This window comes from Polistes fuscatus, unplaced genomic scaffold (assembly GCF_010416935.1).
Source record: "Polistes fuscatus isolate 324 unplaced genomic scaffold, CU_Pfus_HIC Scaffold24, whole genome shotgun sequence".
Lineage (NCBI taxonomy): Eukaryota > Metazoa > Arthropoda > Insecta > Hymenoptera > Vespidae > Polistes > Polistes fuscatus.
This window is the reverse complement of record NW_025113101.1, coordinates 1,232,803-1,253,718: the sequence shown is the minus strand read 5'-3', so window position 1 is coordinate 1,253,718 and position 20,916 is coordinate 1,232,803. Positions and strand designations below refer to the sequence as shown.

General features: G+C 36.8%; 1 long non-coding RNA gene across 1 annotated transcript in view; it reads right to left on the bottom strand.

Annotated features, from left to right (window-relative positions):
* Nucleotides 1-5,991: 5,991 nt before the first annotated feature.
* The window catches only part of LOC122518400, a 54,653-nt gene continuing 39,728 nt past the window's right edge, over nt 5,992-20,916 (bottom strand). Inside the window, exon 2 of the long non-coding RNA XR_006304073.1 lies at nt 5,992-6,105. This is a non-coding gene — a long non-coding RNA (uncharacterized LOC122518400). The remainder of the gene's footprint in view (nt 6,106-20,916) is intronic.

Sequence of the window (20,916 nt, the reverse complement as noted above, 5' to 3'; positions counted from 1 at the left end):
GTGGACGAGGAGCTGCAGGTAGAGCTGGAGGGGGAGGAGTTGGCTGGCAATTGTATGGGAAACGGATAGAGTGGCGGCATTTGCTATTCCCGTAGCGCACGGACTACGTTCCATTGTCACATTGTGCCTGCTAATACGCTAAAAGCCTATCTGTGTTGAGATCTACGCATAGAATATTGCCAAGCCCGGGATTCAAGTCGGCATAACGAGGTTACTTCGTCGTCGAAAGAGACAATCGCGAGTTAATGACTGCGTAATTGAACGGCCGGTGGTGTTGTTGCCAATGGTTGGACGATTGCTCTTGCTAAAGTTGATGTTTTGGGAGAATCCAAAAGCGTACGAGAGGGGACGAGTGGGTGGGGGAGGGAGGGACGTGTATACCTAGAGTACCTATAACCATTCTTGCGAATACCCCAAAACCATGCCCGAAGTATTTAGATCCTCGAGTATCGTCGGGTAATCCAATACCAGCGGTTAACCATAAATGATTTTATTCCTAATTTATCGTATAGAAGAAAAGTAACCTAACCATAAGATAATTCGATTATAGAAAATTCGTTAGATTCGATATTCGGATATTAGAAAACTTATCCACGTATATTATTATTATTATTATTGTTATTATTATTATTAATACACTTACGTGTATTTCTATTTTTTTCGTGCATGCAATTTCTGAGACACCGGTACAATAAACGCCACTTATTTGTCATTCTTGCACGAGGAATACGAATACGGTAATTGTCCTATCGAAACGTGCTGATGATGGTAAGAGATGACGTTCCTTTTCCATTCTCTCGTATTTTCTTCGTAAAATAAGTGAAAGAAAAAAAAGAAAACAACACGTAGAAACGTAATCGACGACAGTACCGAGAAAAGATGATTACCTACTTTTCATTTCTTTTTCCTTCCTTCCGACGTGTAGTAGAAATCGAAAAAAAAACGGAGAAGATCCTTCAAAAGGAATGGGGTGGTTTAGTTCGATCAGATAAAAGAGAAACTTTTCCTCTGTTTAAACCGCATCGCGTGCATCATCCTCGACACCGCAACCTGCCCCAAATTCTTACGATCGTTTTCAAAAGGAATCGCATTTATTTGTTCTTTTTTTCCGCGTATTCCCTGTATAAGTATGCGCAAAATGGAAAGGGGTGGGGAGGGGGAGGGAGAGAGAAAAGAGAAGAAAAATAATATAAACTGGAATTCCATGGGTTACGGAGAGGTAAAAAAAGAAAAAAAGGTTTCACGAGCCCAACCTACTCACGGGAAAGGATACTTTTTCGCGGTGAGCAAAAGAGAAGAGAAAAAAGCCGAGAACAAGGGCGGTTCTATCGTTCCTCCCCCTTTTTATTCTCTCTCTCTCTCTCTCTCTCTCTTTCTCTCTATCTTTCTAAGTCTCGTTTCCTTTTTTACGGACGAACGAGCGGCTGACGAGAGCGTGCAAATTCTTTTAACGATCGCCAAAGCGGCAAGCAAAAAAGAAAAAGCTTGCCGTAACCAATGAGATTATGAACGTTTCCTTTGATAAATATCTACCGTCTCTCTCTCTCTTATTCTTTCTCTAAATTTCTTTAACGCACGAGAATTATCTCCCTCGGAAAAAAATAATTAACTCGGTAAGCTTCCAATCCGAGGATTTTTCATTGATCTTCTACGTCGTGTACCTACTACGTTTATTACTTAAAAAAATTCGTTAACAAAAAAGGAAGAAGAAAAATGAACAAAATATAATATTATAACGACGAGCACCTGCGAACAGGACGAACGAACGAATATGTTGGTTGATCATGTTGGTGTGTATCACGTGGTGTATCCTCTTCTATTTCCTGTCTCGTTCGAAAAACGCTCGGTCATAAAACGTATTTGCTGAAAAGTGCGCCGAAAAGCGCGACAGGCGAACGTAATAAAAGTTCCAATCGTAAAGTAACCGGGGACGACACCGGGGTTCGAGGGGGGTGGGGATGGGTATGGAACAGGGGGGAGGAAGAACGCGAGCGAGTAAGGCCGTTAAAAAATTATGGTATAATAGTTCCAGCCAGTGCGGTCGACGGAAAAAACGAGTCGATGTGATCCTTTTTTTTGTTTTTTTTTTGTCGTCCAATGTGAGAGACAAAGACTGAGAGAGAGAGGGGGGAACAGGGGTTCGTTGCGATCAACGAATAGGTAACATCGAATATTTCTCTCTCTCTCTGTGATTTTCCTCTATTTTATTTTTCATTTGTCAAAAATTCCTCATTGCGTTTTCATATTATTAAAGAGTAATAATTAGGACAAAATGTTCATGTAAAAGTTACTAATCACATTTCTATCTAAAATAAAAAAAATATTATATTAAATTTTTATATTAAATTTATTATATTAAAAATTATTATATTAAATTTATTAGCTATTACTTTTATAAAATAAAAAAAATAAAAGTATGATTAATAAGTACGCGAAAGAGAATGAATTAACAAAAAGTATACATTTCTCGAATCTAATTATTCTTTGTCCGGTTAAAAAATTTGCTCTTGTGTTAATATGTATATTAGTTATTGACTTTTTGACTGAACATAGAGAGACGATATATAAAAATAAAAATAGAAAAAGACGTATAGAGAAAGAGAGAGAGAGAGAATAAGAGATAGACATAGAAAAAGAGTCGTATAACGGGTCATCGGGGTCTTTTTAGGAGGTCCGGGAAGATCACTGGGAATATCACTGCTGCTTTATCATGAACAATACGAGATAAAGCAGGTCGAACTGTTAGCAATAAATTCGTACCGAGACTCACGAGATATTTCATAAGGGAGGAATCCATCAATAACGGCGGGGTTCTCTTCTCCTAGGTATGTGTGCGATTGCTCGTTCGCATGGTGGCCAAAGTAACGCCAGAGGGAGGAAGGAAGGGGGTTGGTTGGTTGGTTGGTTGGTTGTGTTGCTGCTGAATCCCATATGTAGTACCACCCAAATCTTCTCTACTGTTCTCTTTATCCCACTAACTGGACCTAAAGCAAACCCCCCTCCTTCAACGAAACTCGTGCGGCAATAAATAATACGATAAAACACGAGTTTGTCAGGCTATCACGAGCGTTACGGAAGAAGGAAAAAAAAGAAAGAAAAGAAATGAAAGAGAAAGAAAGAAAGAAGGAAAGAAAGAAAGAAAGAATATTTTCTCGGAGGAAATATTCTTTCGGAAAGGACGAAACAGAGGTGAGAGAGAAAGAGAAAGAGAGAGAGAGAGAGAGAGAGAGAGAGGGAAACGATTATAGTGAGAAATAAGAATAAAAAGATGCCGCTGCTAGGTAATGTTCGGAATACGTCTCTACAACCAAACGTCGTCGGCTTTCGGCTTTCCTCATCCTTTGAAGTATGCCGGTATTTTCGGCATCCTATCTCTTACTTTCTCTTTCAACCCTGCCGCCTTTCCCCTTCCCATTCCCATGCCCTTTCCCTTTCCACCATTTCGGTCACGGTTGACGAAAGGGAGAGACAAATTTGTCGAAAGAGAGGATAGAAAATGGCCTTCGTCGTCGTCGTCGGTAAACTCGATTATCTTCTTCCTGGACGACTAAATGAATTCCCTGAGACTACTGTTGCTATTCCCACTATGTTAAGTCAATTTCTTCTCGGTTCCTTTATACATATTTGCATTAAATCACTGATATAAATCCCCGATAGGATTTCGGATAAAGGTGTAAGATGCATATATAAGATGTTGGTAAGATTGTAATGGGGGAACATATGTTTGAAAAACGATTCGATTTACGAAGACAGTAGGAAAAGGGAGTGTAGGAGTGGGTGGTAAGAAGAGAGGGGTGGTCAGAAAAGAAAAGAAAAAAGAATAAAGGGAGAGAATGAGTTAACATTTCTAAGTATCGAGTATCAGGATAAAGGTTTCCCTTGTTTAACAGGATAGTTTATGAATTACCGTATCACCATATATAGTGTTTGTTAGACTGTTTAAAAATATAATATATTTAAAAAACTATTCGATTTACGAAGACAGTAGGAAGAGGGAGTATAGAAGTGGTGGTGGGAAAAGAGGGGTGGTCAGAAAAGAAAAGAAAAAAAATAAAGGGAGAGAATGACTTAACGCTTCTAAGGGAACAATCGAAGAAGAATCATCGAATATCGGGAAAAAAAGGTTTCCCTTGTTTATCACGATAGTCTATGAATTATCGTCCAACCATATAGTGTTTGCTAGGCTTTCAACTACCACCAACCACCATCACTACTCTCTCTCTCTTTCTAACGTTCCATATTTCTAGTATAACTTCTCTTTTAACAGCGAGAACCTTCGCGACTTCTTTCTCCTCTGACAAAGAGGAGATGGTGGTGGTGATGGTGGTGAGGAGTTGGCGTCGATACTTCAAGCGCTGTTTCGAGAAAGCATATTCATAAAATCGACGAAGCAAAACCGCTTTATGTCTCTTCTCTGCACTACGCAACTTTCCCTGACGAGGGGTTGTAAGGATGCTGTTGATAATGTTGGTACTGGTATATTAGTATTAGTATTGGTGCTGTTACTTTTGCTGGTTGCTGATAAACTTCGTTTATTCGAACCTTCCAACCTTGATACGTTGGAAATTTATTAGTACTAAGCTACCGAGGAATTAAACGACCAAATGCCAATCACGAATTACGTCCAATAAATGGAATTGTAAGCGCGTCCATATTGTTGGCAAATTTCATCGATAGAATCGTTACAGGCCTTTCCTTCCTTCTCTCTCTCTCTCTCTCTCTCTCTCTCAAAATACTAGGAAACGTTATCTTACACTAACGTATAAACGTTAATAACGACGAATGCGTGGTCGAAACGTATTTCGCTTTTGACAATACGGAGAATTATTATGCGAAGGGTGCCACGTACGTACGTACCTACGGGAACTCGCGTATGCAATGCCATTTGCTCGTGACGGACGTTATGACTCGCCGTTACGTTTATGTCGGGCATAAAAATACGAGAGAGAAAGAGAGAGAGAGAGAGAGAGGAAGAGGGGGAAAGGGAAAGAGAGAAGTTTGGATATCGAAACGACGGCGTATGTTTCGACAATCGGTACCAACGTTAATATCTTAATATTTCTTCGAATCTTATATACATATAACCACGAAACGAATGATACGTTAAAATCAAATCAACTATGCAAATAAGTAAATATCTTTAATTATTCGTCTACGATCATTTTGTTTTGAAATAATTAATAATCGTAATTAAATGTTTTTCATCGATGGATCAACGTTGATATGATTAAGATTAATAATTAGTAGAAAAGAATATATAAATATTGAATCTCGTTGGTCAAACATCGATATCCATTAAATACACGCGTAAACAAATTGAGAATTATTATTTGTTTAATCGAAAATACGATTGTTACTTCTATCTAGCGAAATAAATGATTTTCAATCGCGTTGGGTTGTATTTTAGAAAAGTAATGAAAATAGAGAAAAACGTATCGAACGCGTATTCAGGAAAAGGTACGTATACGTCGCGATAAGGGGGTGGCAGAGGGTGAAATTTTACGATTTTTAGGTTTCGTCGATTTAACGGCGCTTTTAACGATCCCAACATCCTACCCGAAACCTCTCTCTCTCTCTCTCTTTCTCTCTATCGACTACTTTTGCCAACAACGTACCAAAAGCAACAGCAGCAGCAGCAGCAATGGTAAAAGCAGAAACGGTGGGAACAGCCAATGGCGTCACTCTGCCAACCACTACTACCACTACTACCACCCACGTATTATCGAGTTACATCTAATCATCATAACCTCTTGTCCGACCAACCAGCCAGCCAACCAGCCAACCAACGAGCTGGGATTGTAAAAGTTTAATATCTACCGGTTTACGATTTCGTGACACATCCAACATTGACGTTAGTATCATCCACGTATGATCCTACCACGAACTAGTATAAGTGTTAGTATATAAATTTGTCAATGTGTATTGGATTTGTGGGTGGATGGGTGAATCTAAACTATATAGGAATAGTTCTGTAATACGAATTCTCCCTACTTTTTGTTTATTCCACTTCGATGAATCCATTTTACAACTTCTTCTTTCTATAATATACACGCGTGGAAGCCTGATTTTCGTCCTTTCGTGTAACTTCGTGCAACGAACGAGCTCCTGAAACATAAGTATAACATTTTTGATTAGTATCAAATTTAAACGAGTTCACGAAACTAATGATTCTATTGGAATGAATAGATAATTTTTTAAAGTGTAGATAATTATATATATATATATTTTGACATCAAGTGTATTTCAACCTAAATTCGTTATATGTTAGAGAACAATAATACGAATACACGCACGTTGGTATCGAACGATAAACGAGATACCAACACGCGAACGAAATGCCACGAATCACGAAGCATTAAACATAACAGTTAGTGGAATAGAATAGGAGAGAGTTAAATAGAGTAAATGTGTGTATGTGTGTGTAAGTGAGAAAGGGGATGTGATATATAGACTCTTCGGTTAGTTTGAATTTAGTTTGAAGTTTACACGTTTCAAAGCTTCCTGAATTAACAAGGCATGTAAATGTTAAAGTTCCTGTTATATGTATATCTATATGTACATATATACCAATAGATTATATTTATTAATCAATATATAAATATTAAAATCGGATATATACGATTCGAAGGGATGGACGTGTATCGTTTGCCATGGTCAACCCTACACCCCCTTTTTCATTCTTCCCTTCTTTATACTCAATTACGATAACCACGTCGATGCATTTTCAATTTCGATGTCTGGCCGAAACAGAATCGTGCGTTTGATGTTTGTACAAAATTTCTCTTTCCTCTTATATACTTTATCTATTTGTATAATATCTAATATGCATAATGTACATGTCATACGTAACTTATACAGGACGAGTCAAAAGAAATCGGACATTTAAATATATCTCTCTCATGGTCAGTTGAATTTAAAAATACGAAGTATAGTTACGTGTGAATTATTAAAATGCATTTCGAAAGACATCATTTCATCTTGCGTTCAATCCAATGAAATATACGAATACAATAAATCAAATTTATCGTGTAAAAATGTAAACGCGAAATAAATCAAACACACGTGTTGTTTAAAAAACAAACGAAATGTAAAATAATGTTTGACAAAACTTATTCATCGAATATATCAAAATTATTCTCTCAGTTTCCATCTTTCATAAGATACAAAATACAAGGATAGAAAAAGAGAAAAGAAAGGAAAGGAAAAGGGCGAGTGGGAGGAAAGAAGAAGGTTTGGTAGTTTCTCAACAACGTCGATCGTATTTGCAGTCAAAGCGTAGACGACGGGAAGAACGGCGCGAGCGATCGTTTTTGCCGACGTGAGATTATTCGAGAGGGTTCCCCCTGTCCCCCTATCCTCCCCACGACACCCCTCACCCCCAGCCCAACGGGAGAAGGACGCTCTTGGTCCCTTCTCGACGCGAGTAAGAGGAATAGAAGAAAGAGGGAGGTGGAGGGCTGGAGACGGAGGAAAAAAAAAAAGGTGGAAGACGAAAAGTACAGGAGAGCCCTACAGGATCTACCAAACTTGTATCTACTCTCATCAAAGAGGATCCATTTCTCTTTTTCGGCCTCCTATTTTCCGTCCCTTGTTCTTCTTCTTTTTCTTCTTCTCATCCTTCTCAACCTTCTCACACTCCAGCTCCTTCTTTTTCTTCTTCTTCTTCTTCTTCTTCGTAAAAAAAGGATGAACAAACGCGTCGCACGCGTTCAACGAGTGTGCGTTTCGGATGTGTCAGGTTTCCAAGCAACAGAACAACTCTCGTTGGTTTGGTGTTTCTTCGTTACACGTAATAAAAAGGGCAAACAGAGGAAAGAGAGGAACGTGACCTCCTCTCGCGAGATAACTAAGCCCCTCTAAGAGAAAAAAAGGTGTAAGATTACGGCCCTTATCGTTAGCTACTCCTCCCCTCCTATTCTTCTTCCTCCTCCTCCTCCTCCTCCTTCATCTATCGTTCTACTATCACCAATACCAACGAAAAATCTCTATTTCTTCTTGAAACCCCCCCGTGATAGACTGGCCCTCTTAAATCCTCTCGTTTCTCGGCACTTCGAACGAAAACACTAAGAAATCTTTTTTTGCCTTTTTCTTCCCCCATTCCCCTATTTTTTTTTCTTTTGTTATTTGTCGTCTACTACTACTCGATCGCGAGATACGTTCGAACACGAACGATCCAATTCCACCCCATTTGACCCAATTTTCCCTCAATTTCGACCTAAATAAATGAACGGACAGGAACTGGACTCCGACCAACGAACGAATCTTGACATTTTTATTTGCTCACGGGGAACAAAAAGATAAAGTATTATTTCGTGTCGTTAATTCGTCAACCAATCTCCACCTCTCCACTTTCTTCCCCTACTCTTTCACCTTTTCTTCTTCTTCTTCTTCTTCTTCTTCTTCCTACTTTCATTCCGTTCTATTTATCTTTTTTTTTTCTTTCTTTTCGTCACGCATTTAGAAACGAAACGATTTATACGGAACATTGTCACGAAAATCCTATCACTTTAATTGATCCAACCACTCCCTACTTCTCCCACCCCTTCCCTTCTACCCCACTCACGATGATCTTTTTTTATTCTTCCTGGTTAAAAAAGTTAACTCGATACTTTTATCCCGACACTAAGAACCCTGGTGAGGTGATGGGGTGGGGGGCTAGAGAATTACTTAATTTCACAGGTAAGCCGCAAAATTTTTTTAACAATATCCCGTCAATGATCTTCTTCCTTCTTACGGATAAGAAAAAAAAATAAAAAAAAGAGGAAGAAGAAGAAGAAGGGAGAATGGATAGTTTAAAACGATACAGGAAATATCAACACTCGGTTGACTCCAGTGTCCTAGCAAAAATTCGGCTCTTCTTCCAACGTCCTCCCGATTTCGCACTTGACTTCACGACGAGCAAAATATCCTCTCTCCTCCCCCCCTTCCCTGCCCCTTCCACACCGCCACCGCTCGTTCTCGGATGAAAAAAGGGCTCGGAACAAAATTCTCTCTCTCTCTCTCTTTTATTCTCTATCAGAGTCTTCCTCTTTTTCAAAGTGATACGACGACTCGTTTTGCATTCGAATGCTCGCACCGATGTGTACCATTACTGTGAAAGAGAAAGAAAGAAGAAAAAAAAAAAAGAAAAAAAGATGGAGAATGGGGAAAGGGTGATAGGGAAAAAAAGAAGGGTGCAATGGTCTCGCGATAAAAAGAGTGAAAAGGAGAGACTTAGCGAGAATCTGTGTACGTATATGTATGTGTATGTGTGTATATGTGTAAAAGAGAGAGAGAGAGAGAGAAGGAAATAGGAATAAGAATGAAGGAAAAATTGGTCCCGTCGATTTGCGCCCACGGCATGGGATCGTCATTAGACCTTCCAACCATTTGCATGGAGAGGAAACGTGGTCTGAGTTTCCGCGGATCTTGGTTTAGCATATTCCACGCGTAAAACCATTCTATCTCTTTCTCTATCTATCTATCTCTCTCTCTCTTTCTCTTTCAACTTCTTCCCACCCACTTCTGGTTACCTCATCTCTTCTACATCTCTCTCTTTCTCTTTTTGTTCGTCTACAATTTTGCTACGAAGTCGTAAAACGAACTACGACGTAACGTCCGATCGAAGGAAATCATCGAGAACGAACGAACGAACGAACAATCCTCCTCCCACCCCCACCCACCCCTTCTTTTCCCTACCTTTCTATTATTATTATTATTCTTTTTCTTTTTTTCGTTTGGGATTCTTTGCACGGGAACATCGATTATTTATGTGGTTTTTATTTTTATTTCTGAACAGTGATTTCGTTCACAACGATAAAAATGGTATTAATATTTATATGGGTTTTTGTTATAGAAATCTTTTAGAGAGATCTTCTTTTTTGTTAGAATTTTTATATATATATATATATGTGATGTGTTGTTATTATTAAATTATTAAGTAACGTTAGGAATTATATATATAATAATTCATTTGACACTAATATCAAATCTTGTCAGTGTTCTTCTTCATCTTTGAGCAAGATCCCTTCTCATTCGCTACCCCTCCCCCTCCTCCCATTTCGTTAAAATTTTATACGATTATGTTGGGAACATGTTGTATAATTTTTTAACGTTCAGTGTATTCCCTCCGTCCCTCTTTTATTCTATAATAATGTAATCATTATTTTGCGACGTATTATTACAAAATGATATTAAAATAAAGTACACCGAATGAATGAATGAATGAATGAATGAAAAGAAAAAGAGAAAAAGAATTGAAGAAGTAAATTCATTACTATTAACGATCTCTCGTTATTGAAGTTACAATCTTCAAGTTAATTAATTAAAAAAAGGATACAAAAAATGTACACATATTTGAATAGAAGAACAAAATCTCGTCCTTCTGTTTCCCATCATTTTTCATTCGTTCTCTAGAATGGTTGAAAAGAAACAGAGAGAGAGAGAGAGAGAAAGAGAAAAGAAGATGAAGGAAAAAATAAGAAGTGGTTCGCAAGCAAGCAAGCAAGCAAGCAAGGTATTGACCTACTAAAGTTACCCTCGGTTCCTCAGGAACGTATCATCCCTTCGTTCATTATTTACACCCTCGTAGCACGAAACTCGTACGCGAAGCAATAGCAACAGCAACAGCAACATCCAACAGCAGCAACAGCAGCAGCAGTAACAGAAAGACCCTCAGAAAAGAAACCGACAAGCAGAGGGGTGTGCTGCACTTAATTCTTCTTGTCTTTTCAAACCCCGTTCCCTCTTGGCAAGTAGGCCAGTGGCCTACTGACAGCAACCGAGCGGGGGTGTTCTTCTGAAGATGTTCGAGTCGAGGGGGTCGCGAAAATACCACACAGCTGAACTTACCAACAAAGATTTTGATGAATTATAAAGCTTTTGGTGTATATAGGAAAACGAGTAGATACCGAGAGGAAGAGGATAAGGGCGAGCCGCCGGCCCTTATTACTCGACCTCGTTTCTCATATATTTTTATCCCGTTAATTTCGAGTCAAATACTTTCTCTTTTATTTTAATTATACGCGAGGAAAAACAAATGCAAATTAAAATTAAATTTGATTGATATTCATTAAAGATATCGATACAAAATTGATAGATTTCGATACAAATTTTCCCTTACGTTTTATTAATTTTATATCTTCGAATAATAAAACGAGAAAAAAGAAAAATACTATTAATAATAATATATATAAAATAAATATATAAATATATAAATTTGTGTACCTCGCGGAGAGGAAAAAACAGGATGAACCAAACAAGGAACGTATTTTCTCCAGTACGTTTTTCCGGGTAAACTGAAAAAAGGGATGGGTTGTTTGGTGGGTGGGTAGGTGGTGGTTGGTGATAGCGTATATGCCACCCGCGGCGAACTCACCCCTCTCCCAGCCCACCCCCTACTCTCTTACTCTCTTCCTATTTTCCTTCTTTTCTACTCTCTCTCTCTCTCTTTCTCTCTGTCGACGTAGTTGGACTAATTTAAATATCAGTTCGGCAAGGGCGGCTTGTAAATCTATCAGCCGTGTAGAAATTTATGGGCGAGGCGCGTATGGATGTTTTATTTAGTAGCTCTCGCATTGCACTCGGTTTGGGTTAGAGGCGCACCCGCCGTGGTATATAAGGTGCTTCATGAATAAAATATCACTGCTAATGCCCGGAGGCAGGGCGACGCGTTTTTCTCTTTCTTTCTTCTCTTCTCTTCTCTTCTCTTCTCTATCTCTTCTCTATCTCTATCTCTATCTCTTTCTTTCTTTCCTTTCCTTTGCTTTCCTTTCCTTTGCTTTCATTTTCCTTTTCTTTCTTTTCCTCGCGTGCAGTTTCTCTCGCATCGAAAAAAACCAAAACTAAAACCAAAACGAAAAGGAAGGAAGGAACGAACGAACGAACGATTCGCACGACGACGCTGCATTCGGAAAAGCCCTCGTAAATATTTTTCTGGGTGTAACTGTTTCTATTCTTTTCTTTTAACTTATGTTTCACACGAATAACGTCGTCAATTGTTTGCTACAATTTACAGTATTGCATTCTCTGACATTTTATGAACTTTACATGATAAATTTATAACTCGATAAAGTATTCTACGCGTAGAAAAAAGAGTGTACTTTAATTTAATATAAAAATCATTAAAATCTATTCACTTTTAGTATAAAAAATATTTACCCGAACTTTTCAAAGAAATTGCAAAGGTGCACAATTTACAGCATTGCATTCTCCGACATTTTCTGAACTTTACATGATAATTTTATAACTCGATAAAGTATTCTACGCGTAGAAAAAAGAGTGTACTTTAATTTAATATAAAAATCATGAAAATGTGCTTGCTATTAGTATAAAAAATATTTAGCAAAACTTTTCAAAGAAATTGCAAAGATGCACAATTTACAGCATTGCATTCTCCGACATTTTCTGAACTTTACATGCTAAATTTATAACTCGAAAAAATATTCTACGCGTAGAAAAAAGAGTGTACTTTAATTTAATATAAAAATCATTAAAATCTATTCACTTTTAGTATAAAAAATATTTACCCGAACTTTTCAAAGAAATTGCAAAGGTGCACAATTTACAGCATTGCATTCTCCGACATTTTCTGAACTTTACATGATAAATTTATAACTCGATAAAGTATTCTACGCGTAGAAAAAAGAGTGTACTTTAATTTAATATAAAAATCATAAAAATCTATTCACTTGTAGTATGAAAAATATTTACCCGAACTTTTCAAAGAAATTGCATAGATGCACAATTTACAGCATTGCATTCTCCGACATTTTCTGAACTTTACATGCTTAATTTATAACTCGACAAAGTATTCTACGCGTAGAAAAAAGAGTGTACTTTAATTTAATATAAAAATCATAAAAATCTATTCACTTGTAGTATGAAAAATATTTACCCGAACTTTTCAAAGAAATTGCAAAGATGCACAATTTACAGCATTGCATTCTCCGACATTTTCTGAACTTTACATGCTTAATTTATAACTCGACAAAGTATTCTACGCGTAGAAAAAAGAGTGTACTTTAATTTAATATAAGAATCATTAAAATCTATTCACTTTTAGTATAAAAAATATTTACCCGAACTTTTCAAAGAAATTGCAAAGATGCACAATTTACAGCATTGCATTCTCTGACATTTTCTGAACTTTACATGCTAAATTTATAACTCGAAAAAATATTCTACGCGTAGAAAAAAGAGTGTACTTTAATTTAATATAAAAATCATAAAAATCTATTCACTTTTAGTATGAAAAATTTACCAATTACCAATCGTCAAAAAAATTGGGACCCCGTTTCGAAATTTCTTCTATGAGTCTACGTTAAAATCTGCATTTTATTGTTTCTTCTGGCACGGTAGTTAAGTAAACGATAAGGGTGGGTATTCTTCTTAAAGGAGGAAGAAGTCAAACGGACCGATGAACCGTACCGGATACTGCTTTCCATTTGCATTCGCGGTTGTAAACGAGACGAAAAACCGATCGACTTTTCCTCTCTCTCTTTCTCTCTCTCTCTCTCTCACTGTTTTCTTCTCCCATAGCTTTTACTTTACGATAATAAAGAGAAGTTTAAGGTATCCTTTCCCTTCTTGTCTTAACCCCCGAGGCCATGAGTTAGTTTTTTTTTTCTTTTTTTTTTTTTCGTAAAACTCTTCTCTCTCTTAAAGGAAAGAAGAAGAAGAAGAAGAAGAAGAAAGAAAAAAAAAGAAGGGGGACGAGAGAACGAAGCTTATGTTTCGAATAAAAGTTGCACGCAAGAATATGGCCGAGTTTTATACGAAAAGCTTTCTCCATGAAATTCTCTCTCCCCGTCGTTTTCTTTCTTTTTTTTTTATCTTTACAGTCGGTTGGTTATTTTTTTTTTATCCCATAGCAAAGAGGCAGGGTGGGAGGGAGTAAGGTGGAAGAGGAGGACACCTTTAGCGAGCTAATTTCCTCTTCGCATTCGATTTTCACGGGTATCCCTTATTTTTAACACCCTTAGCTACGACTTAGATGGTAACGACGAAAGAGTCAAAATAAAAAGGAAGATAGGAAGATATATGGAACGAAGAAACTGGCAATAAGTTGTTTGCCCGCTTGCGGTCTACGACTTTACGGTCACCATCACTTTTTTTTCTTTCTTTTTTTTTTATTTTATTTCCACTACCGACATATAATATTTATCTCGGTGGTTATCACTTACTGCGAACGTAAGGAATAGAATAAAAGTGAGTTAAAGTTAGGTCCTTAGGTCCTACTGAATTTTCATCCCACTTTTCATCCTCGTATCCTTTTATATATTTTTTTTTTCTTCTTCTTTCCCTTTTTACCACCGACACTTATACGCACCCACGGCCCCCTTGTTTTCTTTCTTCTCTTTTAACTTTCCACCTCGTTTGCGATATCGTCAAAAAAGTATAATACACATATATATATAATATTATCGTGCAAAACCGAAATTAGATTCGCATGGTGATGAAATTGTCAACAGATATCAAATGCGTCAATGAAATATCGAATATTTCCTTTCATTCTTATATACATTATAATATTTCTATTATATTCTATTACATTATAATATATATTTTGATTTCTGCATCAAGCAAACTATGCGAATCTAGACATTTTTCGATTACAATTTTTCATGGTAACACATGGACAAATTTATTTGGAAAATGATGATGCAAGTACATCGAACGAAACATTCATATCTTTTTCTAAGATTATTAAATATTAATTAATTATATTAATATTGTATATTAAAGTATACATTAAAATATTAATCACAAATTACGCGATATTACAACGAATATAATAATCGTTCGTAAATCGAGTTAAACGTCTGATAAAAAAACAAAATGAAATAAACGAAGAAAAAAAAAACAAGAAGATCATTCTCTCTCTTCTCTCTTATTCCACTTATAATATTCCGAAGTTTATCTCGAAGTTTGCAGGGTGTATCGAAAGTGTCGAATAACGTATACGCGTAGGCGTTAACTCGAATATACCTACACGAGCATTTATTTTCCACTTGCTTGGACTTGAGAGAACCACCATCTTCCCTTTCCCTTCCTTTCCCTTCTCTACCCTCGTCACTCGTTCTAGTAAAGTAAAACGAAATCGAGGCTATTCCATCGTGGCTCTAATCGACGATAACTCGAGAGCTACCGGCTTCTTCGTTTTATCGTACCTCTGCATTTTATATCGAACGACGTTCACTTGGTGCTGGTTGCTCGGCTAGCTAGCTAGCTACCTACCTCTGCTGCCGTTCTTTTACTCGCTGCTGACTCCTGCGTACACCCTTTTACGATTTTCTCCGCGTCGTAAGGCTCGTCGTAAGGATCGAACTGCCAAGAAAGAAAGTGAGAAGATCCCTACCCACCCCCATACCCAACTCCCACTACCACCATCACCACTCTCTCTTTCTTTCTTTTTCACGTTCCCTGTTCAGCTGGTGCTGCTTGCTTCTGCTCCTGACAGTCGAACTTTCAACGTCGTTCTTACGTACCGGCAGATAAATATCGTAAAAATATGCTCGGTAAATGCAAACAATTCCAACCAGATCTCTTTCTTTCCTTTTTCTTTTTTCTTTATTTTTTTCGGTCGAAGGGGTGCCTTACCCCTCACTCTCTTTCTCTTTCTCTCTGTTATTATTTCTTCTTTTTATTGGTTCCTCAGCGAATTTGCACACACACACACACATATATACATATATATACGTGCGTTCATCGTAAAAGAGACGACCGTTTTATATCGTCAATTTCTTTCGATGCTCGCTAAAGGGAAATGAAAGGAAACAAAAAAAAATACAAGAAGAGAGAAAGAAAAAGTAGAGGACAAGAAAATGGCCGTAATTCGCGCAAGCTCGAATCTACGAGTTAAAGGGTGGATGGGTGGGTCATGGGTGGGTCCTATTCATTCAAAAAACGTATCAGCCTGTAACGAGCAACGTAAATTTATCGGGATCGTTTTAATTACGTTCTTCTATCGAGAATGATTACAAACTATTGCTATATATTGAAATTTGTTTAGTTTTGATGTTTCAATTTAAATAAATTATACCACGTGTATGGTTTTTTTTTTTAATTTTTCTCTTTCTATCTGTCGTTATTTCATCAGATGTAATATAAATAATATTCGTATAATAATTGTAGAAAAAAATAACACCATGAACATATAAATATAATAAAAGTGTATGTAAATGTGTGTTTCATAAATGTACGAATTATTCTTTCATTTTATTTTATTTATTTTTCTACATTTTTATTTCTAAATATCTACATTAATAAATAATTATTCGATCGAGAAATATAAGAGAACAAATTTAAATAAAAAATCCAAAATTAATAGTAAATCGAACACGATATTATTATTTATTTTCATAGTTACTTCCCCACAAGAAAAAAATAGTTAAGATCTTTCGTTTTCAACGCTGAAATCTTTTTTTTGTTCTCTTTTCAGAGTTTTCTTTGGCACGTTACGTTGGCTGACTCAGCTTAAGAAGAATAAAACGGATTTTGCCATAGCGAGGCAGCGGCGTTACTACCAACATTAAATAAAGAAATATAGCTCCCGCGTACTTTGGTCCACTGCGAGACGAGATGGCACACAGCATCCGCCTAAGCATTCGTGCGTTAGCACTAAACTATATTACAACCGCAAACCCGTCACTCTCTTTCTCTCTCTCCTACGATCGTATTGGTGTGTTAGTTAAGTTCATATATACGTAAGCAAACCTACACTTACAAATACATACATCATACACTGTATAGACAGAAACGTATATACGAGTAGAAGAGAAATTCGCCGACGTGACGGTTGCCTTTACGAGGCTGTGATTTATTTTATTATTGGTGGTTATCGAGGGTGTTATAATCCACGACTGGGAAATGAAGCGATTTACGAAACATCTACTCGTTCTTCCGTGTGATTTCTGACTACCGTCTCAGAAATTCGATCCTTTTTTTCTCTATACCATTATCTATTTCTTATTTTACTTTATTATTATGCGTTGTTTTTCAACCCTTTTAATGTTCAATACTCTCAGTTGAAATGTTTAGTAAGTATGGAATACTTTATTATTAGTGTCGTTGTTATTATTGATTAATTATTATTCATTAGATCTAATGATAAATTATATTTAATAATTACATTATACGCATTTATATTGATAAACACGTATATGCGTTAATAACACTGAAAGGATTAAAACCACACACGATATACGTTCGTTAAAATGGTTAAAAGATAAAGAATGAAGTATATTAAATATCCCGAACACACAATTGAAATGGGGAGAAAAAAACATGATCGATTCGAACGATACCATTTGAATAATTGATAAACGACGAGTTAAACTCCTGTTATCAAAATTATGCACTCGAAAATGATTTGATAAATACGAGTAAACCTAAAAGAGTATCATCTAACTCGTCGTGTCGCGGAGTTTCTCGTTAATGGAAATTGGAAGAGAGTTACGACAATGGATCAACGTTGAAAAAGGATGAAGGATCAAAAATAGAAAGAGAAGAAAAACCAAGTAGTAGTAGTAGTAGGGTCGAGTAAAAAGCTGAAGAAAAGAGGCGCGAGCAATCACCGCACACTTTTTCTTTCTCTTTTGCATCATCCTGCAGAGATTTCAACTTGGGGAAAAAGGTTCAGGAAGTACAAAGGAAGAAAGAAAGAATCGTAGGTTAGTTGAGAGTCGAAAAGAGAAGAGGGGAAGGAGGAGAAGGGTTCCTTCCTCCCATCCTATCCGTTCGGACGAAAGTGTTGGAAAATGCGCGAGTAGAATGTCCTTGAACGCGCGCAAGATCCTTTCAAAGATCCTTCGGTGGTTCCTCTCGTTTTTAATTTTCTTCGCGGCTTGACTTCACCCTTCGAATATATATATATATATGTACTATCCCTTTTCTTATTCTGTATCTTTCGATCACCATTTGTTTTCTCTCTTTCTCTTATTATTTCTTTCTTTCATTCTTTCGAATCAACCCCACGAGAGTTTTACCATAGGCACGCTGTTACACACCCTAACTTTGCCACAGTTGTGTCCTCGTCCTCGTCCTCGTCCTCGTCCTTGTCCTCGTCCTCATCCTCGTCGATGTCGTCTTTCAAGGAGTGTAAAGTCTCAGCACCCTCGGCTTAAAAAATTGATCCGATATCTCGCCGTGTTGGCCCTGCAATCCCGAAGGGACTGAAAGGGACAATGCGGTGAGACGAAATACGAGCTGGTACTAGGGAAGGAGGACTGTTCGAGAAGAAGAAGAAGAAGAAGAAGAAGAAGAAGAAGAAGAAGAAGAAGAAGGAAAAGAAGAAGATGACGAAGTGGGGAGAGGGGGTAGGGGGTAGGGGGAAGGATACTGCGGTGATTATATCCGACAACCACCCTTGGAAAACTTCGGGACACCTTTTCTCGTACCACCACCCATTCCACACCTCACCCACCCACTCCCTCCTACTTTTTTTCTCCTTTTCTCGATACACCTATCTCTCTTTCTCTCTTCTTTTTTTTTTCTCCGCGACGTTCACTCAAGGGAGGTGAGAGGTGGGACGGGAGGGAGTGGATTCGAATAAAAATGTTTTAAGCCCTTTCGTCCTTCTTCTCCTTTTCTCGTAGCACTTATATTTAGTACGACGAGAAGTATATTGAAGAGGACACTCCTGCGCTTCGTTCATTCCTTTTTTTTTCTTTATCTTTATCTTTTCTTCTTTTACTAATGTAAGATTCTTTCTCGCATTGTAACGCGGTTTTTTTTCCCCCGAAATTATCATGGATCTTATTTTTTTTTCTCGTAAAAAATAAAAAAAAGAATTAGGTAAAAAACGTAGACAAGAATTTAATGTCGATTAAATGTCACCCGAAATATTCTCAATGAAAGTGCCATTACAAATAATTTCATCTCATTTAGACTACTCGATGTGAAAATATTTTGCGTTTGAACAACAGTTTAATATAGATTCTTTATTAAAATGTAAATTAAAATTTGTATTATCGCAAGAATATTCTTTATTTCCTATCGTAGAAAAAAAACAATTGGATGGAAACTAAAACGTCGAAAGATTTGTCTGTAATCCATTGGATTCCTTAATTTTTCTTTTTATCTAGCAACTCGTTAATTAATTACGAGTCACACTCGCTACGAGAAATGATCAATCTTAAATCAAACTAAGAGATGGGGAAAACAACAAAGAAAACCATTGGTATTATCTATGTTAATCTACGTCTTACGTAACACGACAACTGCACTTATGTAAATTCAAACTTATTATTCGAGTTTACTAAGTTTCAGTGATAAATATAGAAGATACCTTTAAAGGGACTCCAATATCTAACAGAACCTGTAATATCCTTTGGAAGGAATATTCCCCTCTTCGCTCCTCTTCTCTTCTCTTCTCTTCTCTTTCTACCAGACGACTATTATCCAGAAAGAGAATGAGAGAGAGAGAGAGAGAGAGAGAGAGAGAGAGAGAATTTGCTAGAGAGACGACATTATCCTCCTTGTCGTCGAATCCACCTTAAGTGCACTTCAAATGGCGTACTAAGACCTAATCGAAATCCACGACGAGAACCAAATTTCCGTTCAGGAACTCTCTCACTCTCTCTCTCTCTCTATCTCTCTCTCTTTCTATCTGCTAGTCTCTAACTTGTAATCTAATAATTGTCTAATCATTCGTTGTCTCATCGTTGTATCTAATCATTCTATTTGCTATCAATTTGATTAATGCAACATTTGTTGTTCAATAACAGTTACGTTGATACAATAAAAGAGGTTCTATGGGGTTTGGAAAATTGATGCTGATATATATATACTAGATTTTTATTTTGAATAGATTGATATGTAAAGATTCGTGAAAAATTTTCAATGGTTCGATTGAATGGAATCGGAAATGGAACCCGGAGGTCTTTCATTTTCCAGATGATTAATTCAACAATTGATCTATGAAAGATTCTTACGATGAAATTCTTTAAATTTCTTTTATTTGGTATAAGATGTTTTACACAAACAATTTCACAATATATACTGTTAGATTGTCCAGAAAAATTTAACCGAGAGTTTTAGAAACATTCTATGTCTGTGTGTGTGTGTGTGTTTGTATAATATTTGATATACAAATAGGTAAAAATTTTCTGAGTGATGAGACATATTGAAAGAGTAAGAAAGAGGAAATGAGAGGGCACTCGCCAAAGTTGAAAACTTTTTTTCACTGTGTGGTCTTTTCTCCCAGGACGTTTAAAAAAGGATATCCACGGGGACTGGGAAATGAAAATAGAGTTTCCGAGCGTGAGAGAGAAAAAGAGAGAGAGAGAGAGTGTTCGCGGGTTTATATTGCGTCTCTCTCGAGAACGCGAAATATAGAAAAAGAGAAAAAGATAAAACAAGTAGACGACGAGTCAGTCGTGTGACGTCGAATCGACGCGGGAGAGATTTTAACCCAAATATCGAACTCCTACCAAAACCTATTTCCGTAAAAACTCTTTCGTAGAAATAAGAGAAAAAAAAAAGGTCAAACGTTTGATCTCCTAAAAAAAAGAAAAATAAAAAACTCTAATTGAAACTCCGTCATTTCGAAGAAAAGGTTTGATAGCAAATTACAAATTACGAAAAAACAATATAAAGTTAGGGTGAATCAAAAGTGTGTTATAAACTGACACGATAGATTGTTTTTATTGTTGTAAAATTTACTTTGGAAATATTAATTAAAAAAATGTACGAATTCTTTTAATTCAACTTAATATATAAACCAAGAACAACGTTAAATTCGTGTAGCAAATACACGTTTGCATGTTTGCAGGATGCATAACTGAGAATAAAATTAGCCAGTAATTGTATATAGTAAAAAAAAAAAAAGGAAAGAAAGAAAGAAAGTTGAAAACTAACTAAGCGGTTGGAGGATTAAAGATACGTGAGCAAATAAATCATTGAAAAATCAAACACTTAATGTTCCGTTACATGAAT